Source organism: Corvus brachyrhynchos, unplaced genomic scaffold, assembly GCF_000691975.1.
Source record: "Corvus brachyrhynchos isolate BGI_N302 unplaced genomic scaffold, ASM69197v1 scaffold252, whole genome shotgun sequence".
In the NCBI taxonomy this organism is placed as follows: Eukaryota; Metazoa; Chordata; class Aves; order Passeriformes; family Corvidae; genus Corvus; species Corvus brachyrhynchos.
The window spans coordinates 222,972-235,797 of NW_008236774.1; positions in this window are offsets into that span (position 1 = coordinate 222,972).

Below are 12,826 nucleotides of genomic sequence, written 5' to 3' on the forward strand. Positions count from 1 at the left end.
CTTGGCCTTGTTGAACCTCATACAATTGGTGCTGGCCCTCTGATCCAGCCTGATCAGTAGAGCCTTCCTGCCCTCCAGCAGATCAGCTTAGTGTTGCCTGCAAACTGACTGAGGATGTGCTCTATGCCCTCATCCAGATTGTTGGTAAAGATATTAATCAGGGCTGGCCCAAATACCTCAGAGCCCTGGGAACACCACTAGTGACAGGCCCCGAGCTGGATGTAACTCCATGCCCCACCACTCTCTGGGCCCATCCATCCATCCAGTTTTATACCCATTGAAGAGTACACACATCCAAGCCATGAGCAACCAGTTCCTCCAGGAAAATGCTGTGGGAAATGGTGTCAAAGGCTTTACTAAAGTCCAGGTAGACGTAACCCACATACATTCCTCATCCCAGGGCTCGTGATCCTAAGATTTCTCCCAGCTGCTTATAGAATACTTGGTCTGCTTCTTCATCCTGGTTGGGTGGTCTGTAACAGACTCCCACCTGGATATCTGCCCTGTTGGCCTTCCCCTGATTCTTACCCATAAACAATTGCTTGGTTTTTCAAGAACACTAGTGTCATTCTCTTCTAGAACGTATTTTAAAATGAAGATTGTAAAGCATTCAACCTATCAAATAAATTATAGATGAACAGTTGAATGCTAAATACACACCACAGTAAACCCATGTTACTGTCAGAATTAGAACCCAAAACGTCAACCACCTGTGCCTACCTCAGTGACTGGAACATCATGGGACCATGGATTCATGGTGGGGGGTGCAGCAGTGGTTTAAGAAGATATTAACCTCCAGATGTCTACCATTGCCTCCCTCCTTGCCTTCTCTCACCCCCGCAGCTGGACACAACTGCCTTCACACATCAAGTGTGTGCCCTTCTAGTCTGTTTTAATAGAGCTAGTTCTTGAAGCTTAAATTACTGGAGCATCATCTCAAGACCTGCAAACTGGGTCACAGATGGGAGGAGGGAAGAGATGAGAGAAATTTTTATATGACTACACCTACAAAAGCCTGTCAGACTGCAGTCTTGCATATTAGCATCACAGAGTATATAGTACCATTGAATTTTTAGGCAGCAAGATGAATTTGTACCTCCAGTGACCATCAAGCAAGCTCATTTAAATACTTCTCACTATCCTTACCCAAAAGCATTTCCTTGTAATGGAAATAATTGACCAAAGACATTCATTGTCTTGTGCACAGAATACACATATCCTTGTGCACAGAATACAAGTTTCCACCGATTGAGAGTTGACACTTTGACTACTATAAGACCCTTCCCTGATTCCCACAAATTAAGTGTGTACTTCAAAACTATTGTAATTTTCTCACTCTCCTGAAAAGTGTCCCCCTTGGAAATGAGGTGTTTGAGAAATAATGTTGCTACGGTCCTGTGCTGGCTAGCATGATGTCCCAGGCACCGAGCAATCTTCTGCCTGCCTCGAGCGAGGACGGACAGACACCAACCATGGCATGGGAGGGCCAGCGAAGCACCTGCTCGGGTTCACCTTGCCCACGAGTGTTGAAGGCATGCAAGGAGGTAGGAAAAAACAGAGGGACTCCTTCGTGGAGGAAGGGGTTTATTGAAGGGAAAAAACTACAGCAAGAACCCAAAGCCACGTGGCTTGCAGGGAATTTTGTACTCCCATGATTGGGGCGTGGAAAACACACAGCAACCAATGGAACATCAGCCGGGGGTGTTACTGAGGTGAGGAGAAGGAATTACAGCAAATGGGAGAAGGGGTAGGTGGGGAGGAATAACAAGAACCAATTAACAACCGAAGAACATAGAACTCTCTGGAATACAACCAAAAATGAGAAATAAGGGGAGAGGAGGGCTGCAGCCAATGGTAGGGCACGGATTTATGTATTTTTCACAGCCTTTTGAATGCTCAGGGCTTTTGGGCTGTGGCAGCATCAAACCAATGGACCTTTGGGTCCACTTGATCCAGCTGATCCTGGCTTTGGCCATGGTTCACTGCAACAAAATGTGATACACATCAGAGCAAATTCTTCCACTTTTTGATGATTCCATTTTCTCTGGAAATTTAGGATAATCAGGGTAGATGTAGTTAACACTTCTACCTAACAAATGTTTCTTTGGCTGGAGTCTGAGCTGAAACATTACACAGGTTTCACGACCCCCAGATTTGTCTGAATCTAAGCAGATTCCTAATGACATGCGGCCATCCATGTGAGTTTTTATGTCTCTCTCTCTACTTACATGTCTGCAGCTAAACACAAAGTTAGGGCCCAACCCTGGACCCGGAGGCCAAGTGACAGGGAGTATCCTGCACCCACCTGGTGGCCTGTCTATGGCAGATTTCTCTGAGGGAGAACAGGTGGGAGCATGGAGGACACAGTCAGGGAAAGTATTATCAACTAAGCAGTGCAGTTGTTGCCCAGGGCTCCACCTGAGCTTCTGGAGCCCTTTTCCTTGTCAGTTCAGCATTGGTGAGACCAATCTGAAGTCGGGATGGGCTGTGGAGGGTTGCGTCCCCCAGTCCATCTGCACAAGACTGGTGGCCTCATGTGGAAGCTGGTCCTCACATTCTCCCCCTCAAGCGCACAGTGCTTTTGTCCTCCGCCAGGAGTGTCAATAATGTTTTTGAGAGCCCAGCATGGGAAGCAGAGCCATGACAGCCAACACAAGTGGCAGTCTGACATGGGGCTGGCATAGAGCCATGAGAGGTAGGAGGCACCTCTCTAGAGAGAAAGACAGAAAACTGCTGTTATTATGATAATAGTCTGGGAATTAGTTACTGTTGACTTATTTATTGGTCTAATTAATTCCTTGTCTTTAATAAAATTGTTACTTATTAGCCATTTAATTAATGTTTGTGAGTGGAAAGAGTAACTCCTTCAGTGCAGTATAAGGCTTAGCATCACTTTGCCAGGTTTCTGGCCTGGCTTTTGAGAGCAGTTTTTGTAATAATCTGCTTATATTTAAATCTGATCTTTGCCTCTTGAAATCAGAGAGGAGTTAGGACTTCTCAGTGAGTAGTTACCCTTTCTCCATCCATCCTTACCCAATGAGCAAAATCTGCTAACAGCCAAGAGCCACAGGGCTCACCCTAGGGTAAGAAAAAGTCCCACCTGCTCCCATCTTACCTATCAGCCTCTTCCTCAGGGAACTAAGGAGCAGCAGGGAGCTGGCAGGTAGCAGCAGTCTGACAGCATCCCACTGCTCTGTGTCACAGCAAAGATGTGAGGGAGGATGTGAACTGCCAAAGAAGTGAATTGCCATCCTCTCTGCCTTGAGAGAGAACTGCTCTGCTCAGAGAAATCTCTCATGGCTCAGTCACCCATGGCTCTTCTTACCTCCTTAGTTGCTTCACTTCTTCACAGGCAATGCACCAGCCCTGCACTTTCACTCCATCTCTCCAATTCTTCCCACATGCCCTGCCATGCTGGTTCCTACCACGGTTGGGAAATTACTGGTTCAGCTTTGGCTCATCAAGAGGATATCAACTGGTCCTCTACTTGCAATCAGAGCAAGGAGGAAGTTTAGCCCATCAGCTCTTCAACAAGACCTTCAAACAGCTGTTGCCAGTGTCTGGCAATACAGTTTCCTGAGAAATCTGGAAGTGTGCCAGGGCTCCAAGTCCTATTAAAATCTCCCAGGTACATGACCAGAATGTCCTGCTCATATAATATAAAACATACTGATGTCTGGGTATGGGATTGAAGAGAGAGATACCTCCACAGACCTGGAAGTTTAGTGGTGAATTCAGCCTCTTCCTCTCTGTTGGAACACACTGGGGCAGGTCCTGCGTCCAGAGCTCACAGATACTGGATGGCTACCCATGCACTGCAGCTCTGTGTCCTGACCCAGTGCATCACCAAGTCCTTGATGGGGCTTCCAGCCCTTCTCAGGTCTCCCAGAACTCCTGCATGTGCAGTCACTCCGCGCTTATATTTTTTGCCCCAAATATTCAGATTAAGGAAAAGCTAGACTGGCATTTTCTATGGTTAGTAACCTCTGAGAAGTTATTTTGTCAAAATCTCTCAGATTCCCACCGATTTTCTTCCAGTGGGGTTCATTTTGAATGTGGAAGAGAATAAAACATGGCATGTCTTCCTGCAAAAGTTACCAGCCCCTCTCTGCTCTGTGCTGCCTAGCTAAGGACTGCAAAGGGGTTCATCAGCCATTGAGAGTCTGCCCCTATTGCAATAAGTCTCTGCCCATGGTTCTGCATCACAGCACACCTCCACACTGCTTCACTCCAGTGCTGTTCAGCAGTCTATATCTTGATTTTTTTTCTCACTCTACAGATGCTTTGCAGCAAGGCATGCTGCCTTGCTAAGGATAAATTGTGTTTTCAGGTCATTGTTTTTTCAGGGACCAAAAGGTTTTTGTGCACAAAACACATAAATTAAACATTATTGATGCTATTAGTATGATTGCATGTTCCAGTTCCCAGGCTTATTTTAATGATGTACATTATGAAAAAGACATGTTGGCATAACAATGAAAAATATGCTGCTCTCCATGGCATTTCATTTTATAGATCGACAGAAGAAGTCTATGATGATAACTAATTTCATGATAAGATCATGCCGCTGTCACTTGTTGCCTGTCATAAATGAAATGTCATACACGGTCATCTATTCTACATTCTTGAGTTCATTCTAATTACTGTCCTTATACCACCAACTGTGACTGAGATACCCTGTAGCCAACAAGACTGTCTTTACCTTTGCCCTTTAATACATATCAAATCTATGGAGCAGAGGCCAAGACTTGACCTTAAGTGAATATAAATTCTGGTTTGGCTGTCAGTTACCACCATTCTTTTAATGTATGAAACTGTATGTATCGGGGAGCTTTGTGCATGCAGCCTATTCTCTCCTATCTGGTTCATTTCATAATGGCTCGTAGTGGCAGAGCTTTCAATTTAGTCCAGACATTTTTTTCCGGTTGATTTACTATGGTTTCAGTTCTACACAGAGATGATTGAATAAAGTAACATAAATCTCCAAATGATTAGAAGATATGATCGTCTATTACATGGACAATCAGTTTATTTAAAAACATAATTAGTTTGTACCTCAGGAAACCTTTCCCCAGTTGTGATAAACTATAAATAGTTGCTGGCTCTCCTTCAGTGAAATTAAAAGCCACATAATTCTACTACTAGGAATGTGTGATTTGTTGGAGAAAAGGGTTTCTGTTTTCCCCTCTGTATTTTTAGCAGATTGATTTTTCTTTCTTCTCATCCCTTAAAAGGGAGAGAAATAGCACAGATAGATAAGATAGCATAAGTAGAATTACCAGTAGTGGTGGAAATCTACTTCACAGTTGTCCTCCTAATCAAATAGAAGACGAAATCTTCAGTGATGATAGCAGGTGTTAATGCTCTACCAGCAGACTGACCACCCTTCCTGATCCTACAAGCTGCATCCTAAAAGCTTCCCTGGCTGAGAGCCACAAGACATATTGAACACTTCTAAGGTCTGGGGTAGGAGGAACAGTTCAGTTGTGAGAGCTGACAATGTGTACTTTAGAAGGAGAAGAGGTTTTTCTGTGTTGATGGATGTGTGCTGATGGGTTGCAGGGGACTCAGTGTCATTGGACTCAGGTTTCTCTGATAACTTACACCTCCTGGCATATTCCAAAAGCCAGGGATCTGCATAGAATCATATAATAGTTGTGTTGGAAGGCACCTTTAAAGGTCATTTAGTCCAACCCCCCTGCAACGAGCAGGAACATCTTCAGCTAGATCAAGTTGCTCAGAGCCCTGTCCTGCCTGACCATGAAAGTGTCAAGAGATGGGGCATCTACAACCTCTCTGGGCATCCTGTTGTTTTTAGAGATGCATGGTAGCATCTTATAGACAAACACCTCTGCTTATCAGCTGTGTGATGCAAGAGTTACACTTGAATGGCATAATGCCCAAATACAGCTCAAGAACACACACGGGTAACTGAGTTCTCACAGGTCTGAGTGGCTAATAGAGATGTATGGATGAATTTGTGGAGTCTGACCTCAGATGGGATAAATCCAATACCAGTCAGCTGGAACAACAGTTCCACATGCTGGTTCTGTCACCTGCCTTGCCCGCGTCCTTCCCTAAGTGAGAACTTGCTTCTCTGGAAGGCTGTTCTCAGCCCTGTCACAAAGATGCCACCTCCTAGGCTTTTTACTGTGGTTCACTCATTTGTGAAATGGGTGTAACAATTACTTACTTGACAAGGAAGTCAGAGGCATTCATGCATTCATGCCTCTAAAGCCTTTCAGGATCCTTACCAAAGAGTAATGTCAGACATCATTATTCACACAAACTAGTGTGAGCCAGATATCCAATACTAGGGAATTTCATGCTTTGTCTTGCTGCAGTGGCAATGAGAATGAAATTCACTTTCCAGTCACATAATAATATGGAGGTTCTGAATTTGCCAACCAATTTATCTATGTGCAAATAATAAGCTTCTCTTGATGGTCACCCATTTGTTGGAAGATACTGTCAGAGCTGGAGTATATGGTGCAGATGAGCAGCACAGGTAATATATTTACACCGATGTAAACATGATTAATTTGTATTTTTTTCTGGCATCTCCATTCAGCTCTTAAATACTGTGGATTCTGTTACCAGCAGAGCCATTTCCTTATCACAAATAATCAGTCATTCACTGCAATCTGCTCTCACCCTTAGCATTTATTTTATTCTTAATTACCATGCTGTCAGCTTCATCCCTGTAGGGTAAATTGCTTTGTCCCTCAATACACTTATAAAACACTGAAATATTAAACTCCTCATAAACAAAGTCATGTACAAGAAAAAGAAGAAAGTAAGGAGTAAGAGAAGGAAGGCAAGGGCTCAGACTAGGAAGCTCTCCAGCCTTTCAGCCATCTCTGGGAGCTAATGTTCATTGCTTGCCCGATAGGCAGTGAGGAGGAGGGCAGAAGAGCAAGATGAGGTACAGCAAACAACACTTGTTCAGTTAATCTGAAATATTTAAGACCTGAGCCCAGGTCCACTGAATCAACTAAAAGGCTTCTCTGGAAACCTGTAAGTTTTGATTAAGCTCTTGGTTTCCTAGAAAATCAGCTTTTTATCAGCTCTTACAGCTGGTCTGATTCAGAAGGTCAGAACAAGGTCAAATGACTTTCCAGACATGACATGGTGATGGAGTGTCTCATTTCAGGTTAAACCTAAAACTGTTCTCGTTGTCATATCTATCTACCTACCTAGGCATTTATAAAACATCCATCATTGTAGTATCTCAAAATTTACACAGTCACTTAAGCAGTCTGAAAAGCTGTTCTCTACCACAGACTCATACTTGCTGACTGGAGAGGGAGCTGTTCGTTTTCATTCCCCTCCTGTCTCCAAGGTACTGAAAGCAAAGCAAACTTTTTTTTTTGCCATTACTATGGAGAAGAGAATCACACTATCCAGGCTTGTTAACTACTGGCTGTGCAAGACAAACTTTGCTAATAAAAATAAGTCTTATTTAAAAATAAATTGCTTTCCTAGATAAAAATGCTAAATAGCAGCAAAACACCTCCCTCTTTTTGCTAATAGATTGGATCTCTTACGTCTTATTTGCTATTTGTCCCTGGCTGAAGTTAGTAAGGTAAAGGAACACGTTGTTCGCCTGTCCAAATATGTTCTTTATTTGCAGCCAGCTCAAATAACATTTTATATGTTTCCTACTCCCAGATGTTATGTCTCAAACCTGTATCATCAGCTTTGGCAAGGGAAAGATATCTTGTCTGGTCTCTGGCAATATCTATCTTTATAACCTGACATAACCTTGCAGATGCTTATTCTGTGGAAGGGCAATACATATCTCAAAAAACTTGTTAGAAATCAGCATGCAAAAAGGTTAGGGAAAACACATAATAAATAAAATAAAGAAGATTTCACATGAAACTCAAATAGCTCAGTGAAGAACCAGCCTGAGAAGAAAATTGTATGGTGGAGGTGGAAATCAGGAGGAATTTTTCTTCTAAAATATGACAACCCACCTACAACCATTCACCACCTTATTATTAAAAAGATAATAGAGAAAAAGCACAGAATACACGCTCTGTAGTCATTTGACTGCAGTCAGATCAAGAACCAAAAATAGATTACTGCCCTTTAGGTCTGTTGTATGTTTTAGTTAGCTACATGATCTGAATGTGACTACGTGGGTGGTCTTTTAATTAATTCCAACTTTTTCTGTCTTTTTTCACATCTCTTCTTCTGCTTGAATATCCTGGCTGGGTCCTGGATATATCTAAGGGATCTAATTTATGTAAACTTCCCAATTATCCTTCAACTGCTGTCTATCCCATTTGCAATTTTTAAATGAATATGAGTCCAGGGTGTGTAATTGTATGAATAATCACAAAATGAAATTGAAGAAAACCCACAATATTTCTTTGATTATTATATCATAGAATCATATCCTAGAATGATTTAGGTTTGAAGGGACCTCAAAGATCACCTGGTTCCAACTCCCCCACCAGGGGCAGGGACACCTTTCACTAGACCAGGTTGCTCATAGCCCCATCCAACCTGGCCTTGAACACTACCAGGAATGGGACATCCACAGCTTCTCGGGGCAACCTGTTCCGGTGTCTCATCACCCTCGCAAGTTAACTTTGCTGCAAGTAAAACCATACAAAACCAGAATGTATCCTTGCTCCTCCTGCCTCAGTCACACACTGATTTCAAAGGCACCCTCCACGGATTTAAGGGCACCAGTAACCTTTTCAAGCTTATGCTTGATAATGTGCATAAGTAGAGTCTTTCAGCAAGTGGAGCATCACACTATAGAGCTTTAGGGTGGAGAGAAGTGAAAAGGAAGGTTTCATAACTGGAATGTCAGGATATCTATATTGTTCATGTCAGAAAAAGGGATATTGGAGACCAAGGAAATTTGTGGATCACCAGAGGCTTAAAACTTTACACTGGGCTGTCTTGGAACATTTTTAGATGACCCTGTCATCATCACAGCTGATGGGAAACAAAACTAGCTCCTCATGTACATTCAGGAAAAGACAAAATTCTGGTGATTCATGCTCCAGTGCTGCTAGACAGTCCTAATCCTCTCATGTTCTCAATATGCAGTACAAATAACACTTGACTAATCAGTATCTCAGAAGGCTGTGGCCAGGCAACTGCTGTGCAAAACAGACATTGTGTTGTAAGGTTGAACCTGAGGTCTGTGGGTTGTACTCTATCTCTGACAGAAAAGAAGTTTTACTTTAAGATACTGCAGTAAGTTGTGTATCAGGTCATCTGTTTCTCCTCCTTATCCTCTTCTCATTTGAGGTGTACAAGGGTTGATTATCAGATCTGAAACGTGGTTTAATGTACCCTCCAGAATGGGCAAAATTAATTATGGTAATTCTGACACCTACAAATACGTCCTGGTTAGCTCTTCGTCTCAAAAATATCCCTTGATGAGAAGTTCCACAGCTGACCTACACCTGTGAATACTTCTATGAAGTATTTCCCTTAAGTGATCTTAAGGCTTCCACTTTTTGATTTTATTGAAAGTTCCATTTTTTCAACCTGTTCTTTCTATAGCAATAATTTTCCCATTACCTTTTTTTCTTTTTGACCTTTTCTTCACCTCCTTATAAGGACTTTAGTAATGTCCATATAAATTGTTCAGATTACTTATTTTCAGGCTAATCACTGTCCGTGAAATATTCACCTCTACTCAGAGGTTCTTACCTTTCTTTGTCTTCAAGGTTTGCTGGAAAATGCTTAGTTTGCACTTGTTCTCAGGTGTTATTAATGTCACATCTGTCTAAAGAGTCCCCTATTCTACTGGCCTCCTATGATGGAGAAGCTGCATCAGTGAAAAAGAGAAGAGCTCCAGGTGCTGTCAACCTGGTCTTCTATAAGGCCTTTGATACAGGCCACCACAATATTCTTACCTTTAAAGTTGAGGGTTTGATGGAAGAACTGTTAGGTGAATAAGGAATTGGCTGGATGGCCGTACCCTAAGAATTACAGTCCATGGACCAATGTCCAAGAGGACACCAGTAACAAGAGGTGTCCCTCAAGGATCCATTCTGGCATCAGTGCTACTAAATATCTTCATCTATGAGGTAGACACAGGGATTGATTGCACTCTAAGAAAATCTGCAGATGACACCGAGTGGTGCAGTTGGTATGCTAGAGGGAAGAGACGTCATGCAGAGAGATCTTGATAGGCTTGAGGAGTGGGCCCATGCAGATCTTATGAAATACCACAAAGCCAAGTGCAAGGTCCTGCCCATGGGTCAGGGCAGTCCCCAGTATCAACACAGATTAGAGGATGAATGGAATGAGAGCAGCCCTCCTGAGAAGGACTTGGGGGTGCTGGTGGATGAGAGGCTGGACATGACCCAGCCATGTGCCCTCACAGCCCAGAGAGCCAGAGGTGTCCTGGGCTGCATCCAAAGCAGCGTGGGCAGCAGGGCCAGGGAGGGGATTCTGCCCCTCTGCTCTGCTCTGGTGAGACTCCACCTGCAGGGCTGCATCCAGCTCTGGGGTCCCAGCACAGGGAGGACATGGAGCTGTTGGAGTCAGTCCAGAGGAGGGGCACAAAAATGATCAGAGAGGTGGAACTCTTCTGTGAAGAAGGGCTGAGACAGTTGGGATTGTTCTCTTAAATCCCCGTACTGGTTCAGCACTGTCTCTCCCCTGTGCTCCCTCAAAGATTTCTGGGATGGGCAGCTAAAAAAACTGTAGGTTTTTTATTTTAGTTCAGCAGATGTTATTTCATTGTGTGATGGCCAGCCTGGGTAAAACACCTCAGAAGGGACTGGCTGCAGCACAAGCCAAATCCTGTCACCCGCAGGATCGATGTCCATGTCTTGGGGTGACTTTATGATGTGTATCCCCTATCACTGCTCCATGCCCAGAAATTAATTTTGTGTCTTTCTGTGCCTTTAAACTGTGCCTGAGGGGGGGAGAGGAAAAAAAAATTGAGCAAACTTGTCAAAGCAGTTGTTTCAAGGACACAGATACACACTCTTCTGTTTTCTGCAGCAGCGAGAGCAGAGGAAGCACCCTGCTTGCTTTTCAGCCAGCTTTCGGCCTCTTTCCTCCAGATGGAGATGGAGAGTTGAACTTTATTTTCCTGGGACTTTGGTTTTTTCCCTTCTTGTGTTTTGGACTGTTTCAACATCAGAGCACCTCGGGAGAGTTCTCCACCGAGGCCTTGGAGGTGGGCCCACACTAACCCAGCTCCGAGGAGGAGGAGAGAGACTCAATCTACAGAAGGACTCTGAAATTTTCCCAGGTTTCTCTCCACAGCAAGAGATTTCATTATTTAGCATTATTATCCTTTTCCTGTGTGTTTGCTAAATAAATAGTTTTTATCTCTTTCACCTTCCTCCGAGGAAAATTTCTTTTTTCCCGAACCTGGGGGGGGGAGGGCTGGTTGTAACCTGCCTTCTATCAGAGGATATTTTTCCTCCAAATTTGTCCAAACCGGCACAGTCCAAAAGGGTTCATAGAGGACCGTGTTGTAAACCTGTTGTAGAGGCATAAAAAACTTCAGCTAAACAGATCAAAGGAGCCCAGCAGCTTTGATCTGGTACTACACAAACCACCATCGGTGCAGATTGGTAGCTAGGCAGAGATGACACAGGTGGGCTGCTGAACACTGCATGGATTGTTTTGGTGCCCTTCAGTCATGTGATAAATGATTGGATGGTTGCAGCTTCTGATGGCTAAAAGCCACTGTAGCTGGTGGCTTCCCAAAACATTTTTAGGTTGTCAAAAAGATGTGTCAAAATCCATGAAACTATGCAAACTCACAAAACCTTTTTCAAATACATGATGGAAAGACAGGGTGGGTTTAAAAAAAAAAAAAAAGAGGAATACATGCCAGACTAAACAGAACTTTTTTCATGAGGATATCCAAGGTCTGAGGAGAAGTGCATCCTATTTCTCAGAGATACCACACTGGATCTGGGTACACCTGGCCATGGAGCTCCTTCAACTGAATTTTGTGAGGAGGCAGCAGAGGCAGCAGTTAGAGGCAGACAATCATGATTCTGGCAGCAGCAGATAGCACTGTTTGGATTTACAAAAATGTTCTCATTCCTACCCTCAACTTGTCTGTTGTAGTTTTATTTTTTTTCTAGGTTGCTGTGTATTTCATAAATGTATATATTAATGTATATGCTTATGACTCATATATATAAATATTCAATGCTACACCACACTATATAGATGAATGATTGGAAGATATGACACCCAGCACAGCATTTATATGTTCTGCTGCTTGTTTTCCTGTTCACAGAGGTTCATTTATTTTCTCTCTCTCTCAAGTTCAAAGCATGCTACTCGGATAGCCTAGAAAAGAAGAGACATGCCACTGAATATGTGCTTTGTTCAGCTTTGTGAGTATCTGATTTCTCTCTGCCACAATTCATGTTAGTTAAGTCAAAAAAACACCTACTGTACAATGACAGCTGGACCATCTGGAGTTCATTCCTGTAATTATTTTCATACACAGACAGTCCTCTGGCAAATAGGTATTTAAAAGCATCACAGGGCATGTTTATTAGTTCACTGGGGAAACAAATGTTGAGTTTCATATAATTCTGAAAAAGATATTTTCAACATCATAGCTAATAATCCTGATATAGAGAAATGGGAGTGTGTGTGTGTGTGTGTGTGTGTAGAGTATGGATATATGATCACATAATGGCCCACCTGCAAACTGGGAATTGGAGATGACAGTCAGGGACAATTGATTTCCCCCCCTAATCACTTGGAGAGTGTGTTTTTTGTTGCAACTCTTTTGTCAATTCTTTGCAGGAATTGCATCTGGTATGGGAAGACATTCAGACTTGAAAGGAATTGCAGTGCAAATGCA